The 20,555-nt window shown below is 41.2% G+C and overlaps 1 protein-coding gene across 1 annotated transcript in view; it reads left to right on the forward strand.

Annotated features, from left to right (window-relative positions):
• The first annotated feature begins 15,584 nt into the window (after positions 1–15,584).
• The window catches only part of LOC110958146 (chemokine-like protein TAFA-2), a 91,158-nt gene continuing 86,187 nt past the window's right edge, over positions 15,585–20,555 (forward strand). Inside the window, exon 1 of the mRNA XM_022204523.2 lies at positions 15,585–16,147. The gene's annotated coding sequence lies outside the window, so the exon portion shown is untranslated. The remainder of the gene's footprint in view (positions 16,148–20,555) is intronic.

The following is a 20,555-nucleotide window of genomic DNA, read 5'->3' on the forward strand; positions in this document are numbered from 1 at the left end:
TATCTGCTTGTGGTGGTGAATGGAGCAGTGTATTAGTGTCGTGCACACAGAGTCTCATGCAGTTTTGAGGGAAGAGAGTGTATTCCAGGAGTAACTCTAACCCCCGGCCATTAAAAAAATAAATGTGCAATGATGAGCTGCTTTGTTTACTCTCATTTATTTTAGCAGAGTAAAAGCCGCTTGCAAAACTCTAATAGCTTGCCAGCAAGTGGCATAATTTCATCACTCAGTCAGTCAGACAGTGACAGATATTTACATTTACAGGGCTTGTTCCGCTGTGAAAATACACACACAAAAGAACTATGAGCTGTTATTCTGAATAGCTCTTGGAAAGGAACAGAGCCATAAGCTCCTTTCAAAGAGCCATAATTCCCATCGTTAGTGCTAAAGTCTAAAGGAGCTGGAGAGTTTAATGCAGAGAGGAAGCGGTCACATTAACTGTGTCACACCATCCACCTTAAAATAACCTGTCCTGCCAGACTATAAACCGCTCCACACAAAAAAAAGTGTCATGGTTTGCAGCAGTGAAAGGTGCACATGCATTTCCTTGAGATAACTTTGATAACTTGCTGCTTGCTCAGCAACTGAGGACCAAGGTCGCTGCATTAACGGGCTTCCAGCACCAGATTTACAAGGAGGTGTGGATGAATTTCAGTGTGCTACTTTCTGAATCTTTTTTTTATTGTAGCAGTAGCATAAGAAAAATTGAAGTTTTATTTTCACCAATATGCACAACACGGTAACATTAAAATTAACAAGGCTTTAAAAGCCTCTCTCTCTGCACTATCTGCTAGCTGCAATGAAATATGAATTGAGTATATGGTGATACCCCTGATGTAATCACTAAACAGCTGCTTGGACCGAAAGGAGTGGTATTTCTAGTATTTAGCACTACTGATAGAAGTTCAAAACAGGGGTCAAGTCAAGTGCAATCAATTTATTCACTTTATGGTTCAATATATAATTGAGGGATTTTTGAAGTCCATGGGATATATCTTGCATACATTTTTATTAAAAGTAAAAAAAACAATATGTTTTATGTTCATTATGACCATGTATTTACAAATACCGTAATTATTTATTATGGAAACAATCATTTATTAATAAAAAAATGACTGGATATCACTAAAATGTCAACTAAATAACTGTCCAAATTCAATAACAACCACCTTCTAATTAGCTAAACAATAATAAAATGAGCTCATTCAAAATTGTTTTGATTGTGTTCGTTTTTTAAGTTAAGACCCTGCGCCGTATGATGTCATTTCCTCCTAAAGACTGGCAAGATTCCAAGGCTTTTTAAGGTTATTTAATATATGGTAAAGTAGGGTGTGAGTCAAGTGTGGATTTATGGCATGTCAACAGGTTTACTACAATAGCTAGACAAATAACTTTCAATTCCAGTTTTACTTAATAATATTTTAGAATAATCTTTCTCTAAAAATGCCATGTGGTGTTTGGTTATAGGCGGCCATGTTGATTTTAGCCCTGAAAACAGCAAAAATGTCAACTAATGCTACAAAAAGCCCCGCAATTATATATTGACCTTTATATCGCCCAGTATCACAAATCTCAGGAAGATCAACCAAGGAAGGACCCTTAGCATAGAAATATAGCATACAGACAATATAGAAGCTTGAGATGACAAAATTGTAGAATAAATACATGAAGAACCTGATGTTGGAGCCGGCCAGACCACTTTTGAGACAACTGACAATACGGACACTGTGAACGAAAGAGAAGTCAAAGTACAACTACTGTCAAAATAACCATTCAGTAAAACAGCAACCTCTGAAGTTAGCTCTGTTTGCCGTGTCCAGTATCACTTTTTATATACTTTATGACTGGAACCTGAAAGCTTGGGAGTGGCATCATGAAACTGATACTGAAGTCTTTTGAACTATCCTTACAGTTGCTTATCCATTCATGTGACCCTTTGGGATTGTGGTGCCACCATCACACGCCACTATAAAGTTATAATAAAGACAAAATGATATTACAGTATCTGGCTGCACACTCTAAAACACCAACCAGAACTATACCATTAACAATCTTCCTATTTATACCTCAAGGAGTAAAATTGTTCTGAAGTTTGGGTAAATCTAAACGTGTAATGTCAAATAAAAAAATTAAACGTACATTAGTACAGATGTCACATCTTAGAAAACAAAAAAGAATTCTACATTGTACAAATGAATTACAGAGCTGTATGTACAAATAAGCAATGTGTGGAATATTTGGCACATTGTGGCTTATTTGTTTTGTGCAGATGCTGTATAAAAGAGTTAAAATGTCATCATTATATAGTGTACTGCCAAATTTAAAGGCAGCAGTTTTATTTTTAGACCTGCAATAACCGGCAGCAGGAACAAGTTGTGAACACGATGAATCGACATGTCATTCTGTTGTCCAAATAATCTGAGTATGTCACATTATTTTTCACAGATTGCACTGAGTAATATGCACACATGTAGGTGATGATGTAGTATTGCATCAGCTGTTACCCTCAGCTACATAAGCATGCTCCGTAAAAGCTGTTCGTGTCTGGATGGTGAACATTTTGTCTTGTTTCTCATTTAAAGTGAGAAACAACTTGAGGGCTTCTGATGGAATTTTAACTCTAATTTTTGTGTTGACTAAAACTGCTGTATAAAAGCAAAATACACCGCCCAGCCAAAAGAAAGTCACACACTCTAATATTCTGTTGAACTGCCTTTAGCTCTGAATATGACACTCATTCACTGTGGCATCATTTCGAAAAGCTTCTGCAATGTCACAGCATTTATTTCTGTCCAGAGATACATACATTTGTCACTAATATCTTGTATTGATGAAGCGAGAGTCGGACTGCTGTGCAAAGTTTTCAAAGTGGAGCTGAGGTCTGGACTCTGTGGAGACCAATCCATGTGTGAAAATGATGTCTCATACTCTCTGAACCATTCATTCACAATGTGAGGTTCGGGGAGAATGGCATCATCAGCTTGGGACATGCCCATGCCATCAGGGAAGATAAACTCCAGTGATGTAAAGACTTGGCCATTCAGTAAAATCAGGTAGTCAGTTGACCTTATTGTTTGGGAACAAAGCATTGCTGAACCTGACCAACCCCAGATCATAATCCTAACCCCCACAGGCTGGTAGGCACTAGCCATGATGAGTGCATCACTTCATCCTCCTCTCTTCTTACCCTGATGCACCCATCACTTTGGAACAGGGTAAATCTTGACTCATCAAACCGCACGACCGACCACATTTGTTCTTTACAGATGATGGATAACTCAGAAGTTGTGCATACAGTGACCAAAGCCTTTCATCACTTTATCAAAGCTTCCAGTATTGCGGTCATAAAGCACCTTCACACTCAGGACACAACATCAAAAAATATCAATAAAGTCTTTGTATAACCCAGATTTGGCATTTCTCATCTTTTTCCCACGCTGGCCAGTATGGATCAGTGAACACAGTAAATAAAGGAACAAGCTGGAGGCTGCTGTGAACTACTGAGTCACCATCATGTCTGCGAGGAAGTTTACTCATAAGAGTGGAGTTGAACTCGGTGTCCTCACTTCACCTCTACGCCACAAACACTATGAAAGGTGAGGACACAGTGACACTTAGTGGTGCTGCATACATAGTACAGCCAAGATGCATCGAACTGGGAAATCTTGAAGAACAGGGACAGGGAGCATAAGCCTCAGTTTGATGCTGCTTTCATAGTTTTGTTCAGCTGCAAGTCAAATTATAAGAGAACCATCTGACAGAGAAAAAAGTCGGCATGTAGGCTATTTTTCATACTGTGAACAGATCGTGTATGCTCTCTATAAATCACAATTTGAAACGAGCCATGTTTATATTGAAGCCACAAGCTCCAAAGAAAACATATGAGATAATTAACACAAAATTGACAAAAGTATTCTTAAATTGGATTAATTTTTTAAAGAAATGTATATTAATGTATATTACTATTGTACCAGTAAAAACCGGAAAAATGTCCTGTGTTTGAGAACTGACTTGATTTTCTGATTACAGAAGATGAACTGTTCCATATTATCAGTGTGATGCCTGAGTGACGCTTCTACAATTAAACTTAATGCATGAAAATTAAACCGCCTTCCCTCACATCTCTCACATCTTCCTGAGATTTCTTTATATAACATCCAGATCTGACCACTAGATGGCCCTCAAACCACACAGAACACTTCTCTGCATGCTTTTCTTTTCTTTATGATTGCATAATTCTTTTTTTTTTATACAAGTGAGGTGTTTTATGAGGACTAATTTTACCAGCACCGACACTCCATGAACCTCCGCTGCCTATTGTTCAGAAGATAAGTTTAGGATTTTTAAACTAGGCCAAATTCAAATAAAAAGAATCACATTTCTCCACAAGATGACATTTATAACCACCGACCTCGTCTGCCTCCTCCTACTCATGCTCGGAGCTGATTTTTCTTCAAAATAGTGCTATTAGTAGCAGGGAATGTGGGCTCACTGGTTCTCTCCTCTCCAAAGTGTCTTTTATCTTGGCTCCCTCTGGTGTCTTTTTCCTCAGTAAGCTGAAGTCAGTTGAGTTAAAGACACTACTGGGAACAGAGAGTGAGTGAAAATTCCTCCCGCTGCCTCTCACATAAAATGCTCCCAAATTGCAGCCAATGGGAAGCATGGATTATCATTAATCATTAGTAGGTGTTGCCATCCGGGGTGAAAATGAGGAGGTCGGAGGAAAAAGAGTGAGAGGAGAGGGGTGAGCAGCTGGGAGATCGAGGGTGAGGGAGGGTTGAGACGGATGAATGAATGCAGTGTAGTCCCACCGGCAGCGTACACAAACAGACTGAATTGGTTTCAGTGGCCGTGCTCTGCACAGTGATGCCTCTATAGACACACATCTGTATGGATGGGATGCTGTGTGACTATCAGGCAATTTAAACCTGTATGAATTCAGCCCAGATAGACTTTAGTTTAGCAGACCATGTTCACAAGGTTTTCTAAAACAATCGCCACCCTTCCGTAAGACTTTACAGGGATGAGAGAGCCACGCAAACATAAAAATGTGGGATTGAGGAGACAGTAAAAGTTTTATCCTATTTCACTTGGGCTAGATATCCAGCTGTGCTGCTCAAATATGTAAAGCTAAAAGCGTACATCCATGCCTGTGTTTGTGTCAGACCTTCTAATCCAGCTTATGTACACTGAGCCACAGTGTAGCAGGATGTTGGATGCAGGGATGGGTTAAGGGCACAGTGTCTGCTAATACTTTTCAACGCAAGTTGAAGAGCAGGCTCTGAACCCTCGGAAACTATATTGTCTCTGCCTTTCTCTCTCCCTGTCAGTCTCTGCTCTCCTAACTCTCTCCGAACTGTATCACAGTACAGCATAAAACTGTCAAACGAAGCTGCAGAAAAGTTTCCTCTCCGGCTTCCAAATGAAGCCCTTTCTGTCTGATCCCATCCTGATAAGAACTAAAGCTGTTTACGAGATTTAGAGGAGGAAAGAGGGAGAGAATAAGGCTGTGTGAGAGAGAGACAGGAAAACTGAGAATAAGAGAGGATTAAAAAAGACTGAGAGAAGGAGTGAGAGATATTCCTGTCCCTGAACCGGTAGCATGGAACAACATAATCCCAGATTTTTTTGGAGCGTTGTTTTTCCTGAAAAGCTTTCGGATTATGAGTGGCTGTTGCATTATAATGCCTGTATCTCATTGTGCGCAGCAGTTTATAAACATGACCTCATAGCCCAGCTGCTCAGATGAGTGGAGCTTCCAGGTCAAGATACGAGGAAGGTGGATGGGGAGAAAGACTGACAGCAAAGAAAATAGGTTTAAAAATAAAGATAAGATGCTTTCTATGACTGAATACAACCAGTGAAGAAAACTCTTTTCTCTGATATATCCAGGCATTTTCTCGCTTCTTCTTTATTAGTCCTTGGAAAATTGTAAAAGCCTTTGGGTGTCATAATGCGACATAAAAAATGTGCTCTTATTTGCACTCCCCAGGCCAGAATACCTCGTAAACCTGTGCAGTAATCTTCACCGTCACCACTGAATATATTAAAAAGCCATGGGAACAAGTCTCCCTCTCTTATTGTAGAGCTTTCCAGTTGATGTGCATACCATCCTCCACGTATAGGATAACTGACTCCCATCCACACAGAGATGTCTGATAAGCTAAAGGATCATCACTGTGGGTCCTGAGAGATCCATGTGTATTTTTGGAATAACAGTGTATGAAATGACAACGCCAAAACAATGTGAAAATGTGAAAAACAACAACTTAGATTGAGCTTTCAAATCTGCAGTTCTCTGTGGCTTCAAAGAGCTTCACATTGAGTTTCTGCTAGCTGTCTGTCCAGCAGCCCTCTCATGCTATTCTTTTCTGATGCAGCAGACAGCAAACCATCTTCCAGCTCAGCTATAAATGACAGAGTGACACAGACAGCAGGCAGCTAATAAAGACAGTGAAACAGTTTGGAAACGAAAAAGTTAGATATTTTTTAGGTGAACATTGCACTTACTTTCACCAAGTCAGAAACATAAGGAAGATGCTGCTCTATAATTGCTCAGTGTCAAAATAAGCCGCCGTGACCGCAATCTGTTTCCACCTATCTTCAATGACCAAAAACATTGACTGATAGTCATAAAATTCTAAGAAGTCATTTAAGGAACCTATTCCCACCACTTAGTCACAGATAAAGATAAAATTTCTATAAGCTACTTAAAGGCATTAGAGGAGATTTAATTTCCTACGACTTTGAACGTAGCATGCGCACCCCCCTCTAACCTCCCCCGTCTTAACATTGACGAAGAAACGCCCCTCTCCAGAAACTTGCGTAGCACTCATGAAGTTGTCTTTTACGGCCGGGTCCCCCTGGATCTTTATCTGCCATGATGTAAATAAAAAGATGAGCAAAACAAGTCGCCTGCTAACTACGAAGCTATACCAAAGCAACACATACAGAAAACACGTAAGTCCAAGGCGTACGTAATCTATGTAACTAGGCCTGAGCCGGAAGATTTTTGATTGACAGGAAAAGGAGCAAACCAAGCGCCTCGGTCCGAGCGCGTTGATTGGCTGATGTTTTTCAGGTCCTGCCATGTCCACAGTTATTCTTTTTTATTTTTTTAGAAACCATACATACAAGTCCACTAAAGGTCAGTATATTCATTTTATGTGAATCAGACAAATTAAACAAAAAAACCCCATCCTCCATAATGCCTTTAAGTAGCAAACCGTGTTTTGATGGTTTGGGTTAAATTAGTAATGTTGTTAGTTGCATCAACTCAATATTGTGTGCAATTTCAACTCATTTGTCTGTTAGTCGAATTAAAACCCAATTCAAGTTGAGGTAACTTAATGAAAATGGCTTCATAACTTCATTTTTTCTTTACCTTGACTTTGTGATTTCTATTTCCCTCCTCTATCTTAGAAAGCATGGACAAATTTAGACAATTAAAAGTGGCAATTCAAAATTAACTGATTATAAATGAAAAGCAAATTGAACTTATTTTTAATAGTTTGTTGCTTGAACATAATTTCATTAGAAGTTGGCATAACTCAAAAAGGCCAATGCAAACTGTCATTTTTGAGCAGAAAGGGTTAATTTGGTCAAATAACATACACAGTTAAAGCTAAGAGAAAGAATAGTAGAAGAAAGCGAACAATGACTGAGCAAAACTTTGTCTTAAATGCTGTGAAATGTTTTAAAAACATCACGCTATCTCCAGATTTGGCCTTCAGACTAAAAACTGGTGGAACTGCCTTCTCTATAAGGACCCAAAAAGCAGCGTTGTTTTATTTCTGCAGAGGACAGTGTGTTCCTGCAGAGGTGTCCCTCTGGCACTCCTGTTGTGTCTACGATCGTGTGCAGCCTGACAAGGTGGCATAACGAAGTGTCATTCTGAGAACAGAGGAGAACACAACATCAAGTAGTGACGCCGTGCTTCTCGTTTCCTCCTTAGAGATGCGATGCGTGGCCCATTTACTGTGTTTATCAAAGTCACTTGGATGTGAGGAAGCTGCTGTCCAGAATATCCTTGAGCCTCTTGTGTACTAAATCACTGAGTTTGTATTTGAAAACTGGATTTGTCATGTCGATTGCAGCTATTTACTCCTTCGGCATCACTAGTAATGGAGAATTGGGAGAAAATAAGATGAAGTACTATCATCACATCAACATACAAATTCTGGAAAGTATGATTTGGTTTTTGTTTTCTGAATCAGTTCGGCTAACCTCCGGGCCACAGCACAGAAACTCAGCATGTATTAAAAGCCTGATTAACCAATATACTTATTGTAGCAATGGTCTGAATGTATTGTAATCGGTGAATCGCCATTTGTGCTGCTAATACAACAGAAAATGATCAAATCATACTGATTTGGTTTTGCGGCCTACACCTTTACTGTATTTTTGAACTTCCACTGCCTTCATGGTGCAGTTTTCAGCAGCAGTATGCAGCTTTTTTCAGTAAAATGTTCGATGAGGTGTGAACAAAATGGAGATTTCACCGCTAAAGAGGCCGATGGTTGAATTTACAGGAACTGGCAGAGATCAAAAACAGAGTAAAAAGGGGAGTGAGCAATACACTACTATTCATCAAGTGAGCAAAAACAAGACCCAGTTGCTCTACATACACTGAATGTGTAAATAAACAACTGCTTGCTTCCAATTTTGCCATAAAACACCAACGTTGTGTTTACAATTTGTTGCATGTCATACAGGATCAGTTACAGCACTTTTATTTACCACATCCTTGCAGTTCGTCTACCTTAAGAGCACAGAGGCAACAGGGCAAAGAGAACATCACAGGTGTCCTTTTCTAAAGCAGCACCCTGCAGCTCTCCCTGGAGGATCACCTGGTGCTGCCAGAACATCTGAGAAAGGTTGTCAGTCATTATGTCATGTTGCTGTGGAGGCTGAGGTTCAGCAGTTGGCTATGCTTACAATGCTAGATCCTACCGGCTTTTTCCCAGGAGAAGGGCACATTCTGAAAGAGTTCTGTGTGACCGGTCACAAGATGGTGAAGTGCCTACTGGAAAAAGAGCAGGCGTGAAAAGAGCTAGAGGTGATAATTAAGTGTAAATATCACACAGTGATTTTAATTTAGAAGCCCTTTCTAAAGAATTATTTCACCCTCAATTTATCATCTGAATTTATTTCTTTTACATTTGAATTACAACATTCTTGTTTTGGAGTGCCCAATACTGTATGTTTTACTGAAATGCAGAACCCGTCTGACCATATACATAACAATAGGGCTATCCTTGCACTTCTTGTGAAATGAACGCATCGAGTGCACTTACATGTACTCTAAATGACATTTAAAATGAATGAATTAGGCTGAAAGGGGATCTGTATAAGGTGTCTCTAGAATGTCTGTAATGTAATTTTAATGGAGCTAACTGTAGTGTAGTTACCGCTAATGAGAGTCTCAAGCAAGACTCATCTAGCCTTCATGCTGCGATGCAAGTGCATCAATTAGGAATGAGGGTGGAGACTAGTCTTTCATGCTCATCGTAGCTTTGAAGGAATTAGTCCGTTTGAACATTTACATCTTTGAATGAGAGAGAGAGGAATAGACAAGAGGAGAGAGAATTGAGTTGGTAGGTTGCACCCTGCTGCTATCTGAGATAAAGTGTTCTCTGCTGAGGGCAGCTCTGTCTTTCAACTCAACTTACAGCCTGTGATAAGTGATCTACTGGAACTTTTTTTTTACACTGTAACTCACATTATTCTGAGAAGCACTGCTCAAGTAAAAACGGACTACTTCAGCAGTTTGATAAATGAATGCACAGATTTTCTAGATTTTGAAACTTTTAGGAAATTGCCTGCAGGATTTCCTAATAGTCAGCATCTGATCTTATCATGTACATATTATGAAGGAGAAAAAACTCCATGACATCATATTTGTCGGAGCTTTTAATGCATATAATACTGTGTGCCAATTACATCTCTTGAGGGACGTGTTAAGTCATACATGGAGGAAAAAAGAGCATGACAGACAGACTGAAGGAGACACAGCAAGATGGAAGAGAGAGCAGCAGCAAACATTAGCGAGGCGAGGAATAGCGAGAACAGAGAAACTGCCATCAAAATGAATAACACAACATGTAAGAACAACAGTGACAGGTACACCTTCCAGCTGCTGTCTTTCATATGCTAATGTTGGTATTACTGCCTGCCAATGCAACGTGGAAGACAATGTGTGCTGTCTTTGCGCATGTGCATGAATGTTTGTGTGTCTGCTCCAAATGAAGTGATGCGCTCAGCCCTGAGTGCCACACAGTGATGGTAATAAGAGTCATCTGGCAGGGCTTTGAAACATGGGCACGAGCACACACGTAACACTGTGGTAAAGCTTTCATCTTCACTTTGTTTTTCTCACATGAAATTAAATGCTACACAGTTTTGTAGCAGCAACTTGTGATGCCCGGTAGAAAATATTGTAACAGGTGGTGGCTCAAGAATGAGGATGTTGATGTTCTAGATTTTTTGCTAGATTTGCAGTGCTTACTGGTTTGACTACATTTAACTGTATATTTGAGCCACAGAATCAAGAACAAATTGTGAAGCCTACATTGCCACATCAAATGCCTTTAGGTTGACTTGTCCAGCTGGTTAGTCACCTATTTATCCATGCGGCCAGCATGGAGCAACAAAACCATTCATTTGAAGTTGTGTTTGTATCCACCTCGCAAATGTAAGTCCAATATTCACTCTTTGTTTCTTCAGCAACTCCAGAGGGAAATATCCAGCTGTTTAACGGCAGAATGCTCCACTTTGTTTACCTTTGTCTGTCTGCTGTTTGGGACTGGGCTGCCTGAAACATTGCCGTGTGAGCAACGAGAGTGAGCGAAAAGACTGACGTTTCAGGCTGAACAGCTCAACGTAAAGCTGTAGAGGTGAGGCGAGCTGTAGATCCAGGTGAGGATTTTCTGCTTTCTACAACTGACCCTTTTTTTTTACATTGTCTTCACATTTTCATTTGATATATTTTTATAAATTAAAACAGGTTTAAAGAGTCATGTTGTCAGTTGGAACCGATGAGCTGCAGGTGCAAGCCAGAGAGAGTTAGAAGGTCATGAGATGTTGAGAAATAAACAAACACACGAATATTTTTGGTCATTTCATGGGGTTTGTGGGCAACGTCAGCACTCTTATCCTTTCAAATTTTATTAAAAAGTAACTTTTTCTTCATGAGAGTTTGCGTGTGACAGTTGCTAAATGGCACACTGTGGTCTACAATTAATCGCGTTGCTGATTATGAGTAGTACAATACAGAGTCACAGAGTCACAGAGTCGAGCCAGGTGGGACGCAACTGTCTGTGAGGATTATGTCATGATCCTCACACATTTTTGACTATGCACTTATCTTGTATCTCAGATATTTTCTCTCCTGCATCAGGAGTGAGGAGCTAGTTACTTTCTAACTCTCCTTGCTCTGACTGCATAGCTCCCCAAAAATTCAAAAGACACAAAGCTAACACTGCATATACCCCCTGGCTATAGGGCTCCACTCGTGCCATTAGACAAGTTTGTAGCATGACTGAGCGCAAATGGGAAAAAAAGAAAAGCCCAGCATCTCATATGAATTTTATACAAGATTGCTTAAGGCCATATCAAAGCTCTGTTAAGACACCACTATGCAGAACCAATCAAAAATTCCCACAGACCTACTTGTTAACGCCACCAATTTTCTTGAATCCTGCTATAACTGTGGCTAACTCAGCTCCTACTACAGAAACTTGTGAGAGGTTTCTAAATTTCTTTATCAAATAAGTCAACATTGCTGCATCTTTTATCTCACCAATAGACCACTATTCCTCAGAGACACATCATCTAGTCAGCCGCCTCCAGAAATTTCAACCAGTGTTGTCCTTGCAGCTGACTAAAATCTATCTCTCATATAATTCTGGACATTTTTTAATATAACTGATCATTTTCAAACAAAATAAACAATTTCCTTCAGCTTCAAGCAGGTAATTATGCCACCATTAAATACTATTTATTTCTAAGATCTTGGAAAAGTTGTTTTCACTCAGGTGAATACCTTCGACATCAATGACAAATTCAAGTCTGGCGCAACAGCTCAATCATACAGGGTCTGGCAATAACCAGCTCCTTATCTTAAATGTGGCATCCCTCAAGGCTCTGTTTTAGAGCTCCCTTTAATTACTTTGTACGTGCTGCAACTTGGCAACATTTTTCAAAGAACACAATATCTCATGTCACTGTTATGCTGACGACACACAGTTTTACCCATTAATCACACTTGACCAGCATTGTACTATTGCAAGCCTTTCTAAAAGTCTTGAGGACAACAAAATACTGGATGGCAAGAAATTACTTTCAACAAATGGGAAAGTAAAACTAAGCAATTACAAGTGGTACACCTGGCTCTGCTAATAGCCTTTGCAATGTGCTTGGCCTTTTGTCTGAAAATGTGCACAATGTGTCTCAGTTTTAATAAACAAGTCAGCAGCAGAATGAGGGGCAACATTTGTCAGTGCAGAATCACTGTCAAATTAAAACGAATTTTATCTCATTAGGACCAGCAAACTGTTAATTATGCTTTTACTAGCTTGTGGCTGAACTACCGTAACTCTCTGTATGGGGTTGACACAGTCCAAGCTTACTGGACTACACTTAGATCAGAACCTAACTAGTACAGGTCATCATCACAATTACTCCTCTCAGTCTTACAGTCAAACCCAAAAGTGACAGGATTTTTCCAGTTATCATGGCTTGGCTCATTAAATCCTGCCCTACCATTGGAAATTTCAAGGTAAAATTAAAGTCTCTCTCTTTATCCATTGCTTTTAATTCTGCCTGAAGCTGCCCTCCTGTCTTAGTTTCTTTTTATGGCCCTGCTGTTTTGTATTGATTGGTTTTACTCTGTTTTTTCTTTTTCTTTTATTATTTCATCTCTTTCATAATTGGCCAGTGTGCTTCCCCTTGGCTATCATATTCATGTGGTGTGTCTTCACTTGTGTTCATACTCAAGATTCATGTCACTTCCTCCATGCAGTTCATATGCACTATTACATCTAATTAACTTTCTGTCTTCTCTCCCCTGCAGTTTGTCCTTTGTTCTCTCTGCCCTCTCTTACCCTCTATAGCTCTGCATGTATTTCTTTTTCTGGAGCTCCTTGGGTTTGTTCTGCAGCCACTGATTCCATCAACATGTCCAGTGTTTATGTTATTTTGCTTGTTGTCTGTCTGGTTGTCCCTGTTACCCTTTTCTTCCTCCCCTTTACTCTCAACCCAAACGGCCACAGCAGATGGCCGCCCTCCCTTCTGCTGGAAGTCTCTTCCAGTTGACATAGAGTTCTTCCTCTCCACTTTCACAAATATGCTGCTCATAGGGAGTTTTTGGATTCATTTTGTTGGGTGTGTATACTTTTGTAGGGTCTTGACTTTAGTTTTTTTAATTAGTCATTTCATTTGTTTGACGAAATTGTAGGCTTGTAACCTTGACACTTAAGTTAGTCAGGTTAATTTGCAATGTATACAATTTTCTAGGGTCTTAATATTTAATGAGTCAGTTCAATATGCATTATTAATGATATTGTAAGGTCTTCACCTGAATATTTAAAAATGTTGGGTAAATTCTCCATGCCATTCTTATTTTACTACTGGAATTCACTTTGATAAACCGCTGTTGTTTTAGGCATGCTATATGAATGACAGTGACTGTACTTGATCTGTTTTAGTGACATGACTGAAAGACATGTAAGACAAATTAATTTCACACTCTGCTATTCTGTCCACATCGCTATGTATGTGTGCACTGGGACATAATACTCTATGTACACACAATATGCCTTTTGGGGGCTTTTATGTGATCTGTAATCTGCCTCTCTAAGGGAACTGACTATCTATTCTGTAACAGAAATGCACCAAGGTCTCTGATTGGCACATTTTAAATCCCTCTCTGAGTCATTCGGAGGCCACCAACTGGTGTATGCGTGTGTGGGTGAGGATGCATGTGTGTAAATGCCACAGATCCCAAAGGAATTAGGTTGATTTTTGAGGGCTTCCAAGCAGGCCTGGGCTCTTGCATACATGCGGGTCCCCTATCTGTTATCTTGCAATCCACATGCTGAGTTTGACTGCGGTGCCAGAGAGCCCTATAGAAGACAAATCCCATGGTTTGGATATCCAGGCTATCCATGATTCACCCGTGTTACTTGAGCGAGAGAGAGAGAGAGAGAGAAGACTGAAGAGACATAGGCAGCAGGAGGATGTATCAGAGAATGAGAAATGAAAATGCAAATGTTGGCAAAATGTAAAAGGAGAGGAGAGAAAAGGAGAGAAGAGAGGAGGATGCTAAAGGTTGAAGAAAGAGAACAGAAAGCAGAGATCGGCATTCTGAAGTCTTTGTCAGAGTAACAGATTAGCTCACTGGCTGAAATGATGTATGACTGGCAGCGGCCTCCTCACACGCACACGTGCACAATCACACCCCCACTATGGATCAATTACCCTGTCATCCATGTTTGCAACCATACATCATCACCTCGATTACATCTCACACACATACACACACTTGTATGCTGACTCCAGTGGATCCTACACACCACTCAGCTGCACTTTGTTTCACTGGCTGTTTGTGTGTGTGTGTGTGTGTGTGTGTGTGTGTGTGTGTGTGTGTGTGTGTGTGTGTGTGTGTGTGTGTGTGTGTGTGTGTGTGTGTGTGTGTGTGTGTGTGTGTGTGTGTGTGTGTGTGTGTGTGACAGTGTTTTACGACCAGGTTTCTCTACCGCCTGATTTTCTGTGACCTTAATACGTATTACTGTCTATCTTTTTCCCCTGCCACCAGAGGAGAACACAAACACACATATACAGTACATGCACAGTGACACACACCAGCACAGTCACACTAGTCACACTGCAGAGCCGGTGGGGCTACTTCCTCAAATGAACTGCTCTGGCCAGAGTGACTGAGTCTGGACAAAGTCATTTGTTGTGAGTAAACTTCGTTGGGCAGCTCAGGTCATTTCAGGTGGTGGAAAACACACTCGCACACTGAGGCAGAGAGACGGGCCAGTTCGGTCGGCGTGGTGTCGATCACCCCTTCACTCCTGTTGGTTTAGTCTACTGGGAAATGCCACTATAGCTCAGCTCAAGTGAACTCAATTTAATTTGAACTTCTCACACCTGAGAGAGAGAGAGACAGAGAGAGTGAGAGTGAGAAAATATTGTTTTGTCCTTCTTGACATGACACAAACATTTCTGATTTTCCCCATGTTCAGAAACCAGGCCCCTAAGAGGCACTGTTGACATATGGAGATTTGAGACTGTGTGTGCACGTGTGTGTGTGTATGTGTGGGCACGTGTGTGTGTGTGTGTGTGATCTTTATATTTTGTGCTGATGCTCTTGCCCACGCCTCTTTCTGCTTAACAGACAGTCCACACTGACAGGACACCACTAATATCATATATCCAACGCGTCTTGGCGCAGCCCAGATGGCCTTCTTCACATTACTGTACAGTATCATTTACGTTCATTGCATGCGCCTCCCTGTGCAGTTGTTTAATCATTGGGCCGCCAGGGGGCGCTGCTCCACTTCATTGGAGACAGACAGCCGAGCAGCATACTCTCCATCTTCCAGGCGGACAAGCAGGAGCGCAACAACAGTCTGCGTGACTCCCCAACCGCATCGCACCTCTGTCCCGCCACTGGGCGTACTTTCTCATCACTTCCTTGAAAGAGGATAAACTATTGGAGATTTTCGGCGCACAGCAAGTAAAGAAAAAAAGCCCATCGGGGTGAATCAGAACTGGGTGTTTCCTCCCTGTCAGAATGGCTTAATAACTAAGTTGCTGTGCAGAACAGGAGTAGAGAAGCTGGAACTTTCAGGGAACCTTTTCTCGCACCGGAGTAGTCGCAGGAGCTCCAGGGTGGTTTATTTAATCCAGGAAGCCACATCGGCCACCCGTTCCTCTTTTTTTTCTATTCCTCTAGCTGTGGAGGTGGATGGTATGGTATAACTTTTCCGTTCCAGTCGAACCTGAGCGGCCGGCGTGAGAGAGGAGATACGGTGGTGGAAGAGGGGATGCGAGGCTCTCCTCCGTCTCGGATAGCGGAGCGGCTATGAGGAGAGAGGTTCACCTGCTGGGCTAACAGAACAAGACCACACCGCACCAACAGGTATGGATCACCGGGCAGGCTTTACACCTGGGCGCAGCTGCCCGGTGCGCGTCACGGTTTTAATGCGCTTTTGGTTAACTGTATGAAAGGTGAGTGTGGTAAAAGTGATTTACCGGATCACCAGGAATGCTCATATCGCATTTTAAAACCATTTTACGCACGGGATGGACAAGTCTGCACCCCATCTGTTCCATTTTAGCGAATAGGAAATGATTGGATTTTATGAAGGCACTGGAGTTCTGTGAAAAATATAAATATTTCTAATGGTAGCACTCATCAGCTAGGTCTGGTTTTGTTCCAGTTTTGTTTAGACGGTTGTTACATTACACCAAAGATAAATGATTGCGGTTTTATTCAGGTGTTGCACAGCCGACAGGGCTCCCCCCCCCTCTCTCTCACGCACACACACATGGACGCGCGCACACAGGACTACGGAGTTAACTGTGCACATACGGGCATATGGTGCCAGGTTCAGTGCGCTGTTTCAGGCGGAGCTGCTGTTTAGCGCTAGTCTCGTTTCTTGTTGATGGATTCTATTAACTGTGGTGTTTCTAGAGGTGTTACATGATAAATGTGTTGTCGAGAACAGTAAAAAGATAAGGAACCTTTCTGCTTCCTTCCTCCATGACGCACTATCACTTGTTTCTTATAAAAATGAAAAATAGTTGCACTCAGTAGTTGGCTTTGCGTGGCAGAAACACCGCTTCTGTGCTGCTTTCAGGCCTTCCTGTTAAAAAAAAGAAGATGAGTGCCCTTAATCCAACTGTGGGCGTCTTCTGCAGAGCGCCATGGGTCACCTGATGCTGGTGGATGTGAGAAGTTTATGGTGACAATGGCAGCATGCAGCATCAAAGTAGAGAAAGTGAGGTGTTAAAGGTGTTGTAGAGGTTGTTTTTAGGTCTGAATATGTTAAATGGCGCTGTTAGAAGTCAAAAGCTGACAATATTATCATTGGTTTATGGCTGTTTCTGTGCTTTTCATGACCTGCAGTGGTGTATGAAGCTTTGTGCGGATACAAAGTGCTTTAATTCAAACAAAGATGGCCATCCCAACATTTTTGACATGCTCCTGCTCCATCTGTTTCTGTCTCTTCCTCCCTACAAGCCTCTGTGAAGAACACAGGGCAGACCAGGCAAAGGAGTGGAGTGAAGGAGTTACAAAATAAGGAGAAACTGACAGCGAGGAATGACTGACAGGAGGAGAAACATGCAAGGAAGTTTGAACTGGGTAGTTCGGATTCATGAAGGGATGCAAGAATATATTAATTCTCCATGCTCTGTGGTTCTTGAACATATTTCCAATGTGGCCATGGATTCAAAGGAATCATAATGGGATGTTAACATCACCAGATTATTCAATAAACACGTTTGGTTTTCTCATCACAGGTACACAGATGTGTCAAAGCGATGAGCTGGAAGGTGTCAGTGGAGATAATGAAAGGAAAGCTAGAAAATGAGGACATATGCAGGAGGAATGAAATGAAGGTCATGTGAGCTGGAGATCATTGAAGTAATTTAAAGTAATCAAATTAAGATTAGGTAAGTTACATAAAAACAGTGTATCATTTATATAATTGCAAATCTTTTTTTGTTTTGCTATTTCATTTAGGAAACATTTAGTAACTGCAGGCTCCCTGCTGCCACAGGCTGCACACCCGCTCCAATTACTTAAATATGAATTGCCATGCTGAGTGAATCACATTATATCTGCTCCAGTATGAGGCAAAAAATTAAATCATATGAGGAGTAGAGGAGATGACATGGCAAAGAAAACAGATGTGTGTGTGTGTGTGTGTGTGTGTGTGTGTGTGTGTGTGTGTGTGTGTGTGTGTGTGTGTGTGTGTGTGTGTGTACTTGTACTGTGGATTGAGAGCACATTTAGGAAAGGGAGTTTAAGGGTTGGTTTTAGTTTCAAGGTTACATTAAGTTTAGGTTATGGACAAAAGGGTACTTGATTATTCATGTTGTGGGAGCACAAATGTATTATCACAGTCATATTGTGGGGACTGAACTCCCTTGTGTGGGTCTGCATATGGTAATTTAAATGTTTGCGCTTTCTTGTGTCTTTATTAGCGGGAAGATGAGAGCAAACAAGTGAAAGAGAAGCACAACAAAGGTCATGGTCAGCATCTTAACCCCTTTTCCACAGAGACTCCCCAGCGTGTTTGCCTTTGCAAAATTAATGGCTGCACTGCACATGTACAACAATTTAGGGGGATAATGCACTGCTTTGCACACTCAAATTACCTCTTTTGAATTGTTTTGGAATTATAATAGCATATCCTGCATTTAAAAATTCACAAAATGTTTGCAAACACCGATGACTGCAGTCTGCAGGACAGGTTTAGATTAGAGCATGTTACCCAGACTAACTATAGCAACATGACCACAAGCACATACATGCACAGTCATATTCCTCATCATCCCACAACTTACTGTCTCCCCATGCACCTTTAACACACACTCTCCCTTTCCCTGTAGCTCCCTTACTCACTTCCTTTATCCGTCTATTCCACCAATAAGCCCACAGCTCCTGTCCAGAAGAAGAGACGCAGAGGGATAGACGGAAAAAAAAGAGACAAGACAGACAAAGACAAAGAGAGCAACCAGAAGAAATAAAAAGTACAGCGTGAGTGCTATAGAAGGTGATCCATTTTTCATTTGCCACCTCCTGTAGCTGTGCGTGATGAGAACAGAACGGGAGGGAAGGCAGGTTGAGGAGCAGGAATGAGAGAGATCTGGACGAAGAGATAGTGGGAAAAAAAAAGGCAGAGAAAGAAGGGAAAAAAGAAAGCTACAGGGAATAAATAGAAATAAATAAAAAGCATGTGTCCTATAAAAGGGTGTTCTGTATTTCATTGGCCATCTCCAGTAGCTGTGTGTGGTGTGCTGAGACCCACGGGGAACGAGTAGCCACTCTAAATGTGTGTAACCCATATAAAGAAATTGTTTCTGGGAGATCGGGCCCCGTAAATTCATTCCTAGCTGCCAGCCCTGTTCTTATCCCACCTCCCAAAGGTGAGCTATAACACCCAAACACATATATTTTTTAGATTCTTTCTCTTACTGGCTACACACACGCTCACACACGCTCACACACACACACACACACACACACACACACACACACACACACACATACAAACATACACCCATTTTCACAGAGCATCCTGACACCTTCCCTCTCCTACAGACACATCTTTCACCAGAACCTTACTTTATCTGTATGCGATTTTTGCTCAGGATGTACACACACACACACACGCACACGCACACGCACACACACACACACACACACACACACACACACACACACACACACACACACACACACACACACATCTTGGCATAAAATGCACGTTCACACAAATGCGTACACACATTGCTTTATTCCCAAACGACTTGTGTGGGACAGTAACGGTGACAGCTACAACAACATCAGTACCTGCTGTGGAACAGAACGGCATCAGAGAGAAACAGCTGCAGATGCTGCGCTCACAGCTCCAGGATAACCTTAGCCTGAACAAACTCCATTACTGCCTCTATTACCCAGGTATACACAGCCCGGGAAAAAGCACTTTGCAGAACCACTGTTTACCCAGCACCTCTCGGCCCCTCGCCGTTTCCCTCGACTACAGAGCAAAGAAGGGGTGAAGAGCAGAGGAAGAGGGGAGAGTTTCAATCGAGGGGGAAAAAACATGAAGCTTATCTTTCCTTGGCTGTTCTTAGTCTAATCTGGGTTAGTGTGCAGCACGGAGACAGTCAGCTGGCTGAATAAGTAGTTAAAATGAGGGGAAATTAATTTTTAATGAGTTTGTTAGTCGAAATGAATGCCAATGTTTTTGATAACTGAGTCATTTGGGTCAGTTATTGGGCAAAAGGCTGAAAATGTGGGGATTTGCTGGTACTCAATATCACTGCAATATCGCTGTCCAATGTGAGAATTTGTTGCTTTATCTGTTATCTATCACTGTAGTCTCATTATTTGGGGGATTTTAAGACATTCTGTGGCCAACTAATTAACCAGTTAGTGTAAAATGTGTTGAAATAAAGCTCTAAGAATGAAAAGACTATAATGTAATAGTAGATAAATAATTATCCATATTATTATTTAATTATAGAAATGCCAAACCTCAGCTAGTTGCAGCCATATTGTGTCCATTTTGCCATGCCTTTTTTATGCTCTTGGACAGACAGAATAAGCTATTTCAGGACATCATGTTGAACTCTTTCATTCATTGACTCCCCTTACTTATCACTCTTGACATTTTTTATACTAAGAGACTAAACAATTCACTGACAATAATAAGCAATAGATAATAGATAATGATTGTAGTTCATTGCAGAGAGACAGGCAGGGATGACGAGGGAGTGATCCTGTTGTTTGCCTAATCACGGTATGTGAGTCG

This window comes from Acanthochromis polyacanthus, chromosome 6 (assembly GCF_021347895.1).
Source record: "Acanthochromis polyacanthus isolate Apoly-LR-REF ecotype Palm Island chromosome 6, KAUST_Apoly_ChrSc, whole genome shotgun sequence".
Classification (NCBI taxonomy): Eukaryota; Metazoa; Chordata; class Actinopteri; family Pomacentridae; genus Acanthochromis; species Acanthochromis polyacanthus.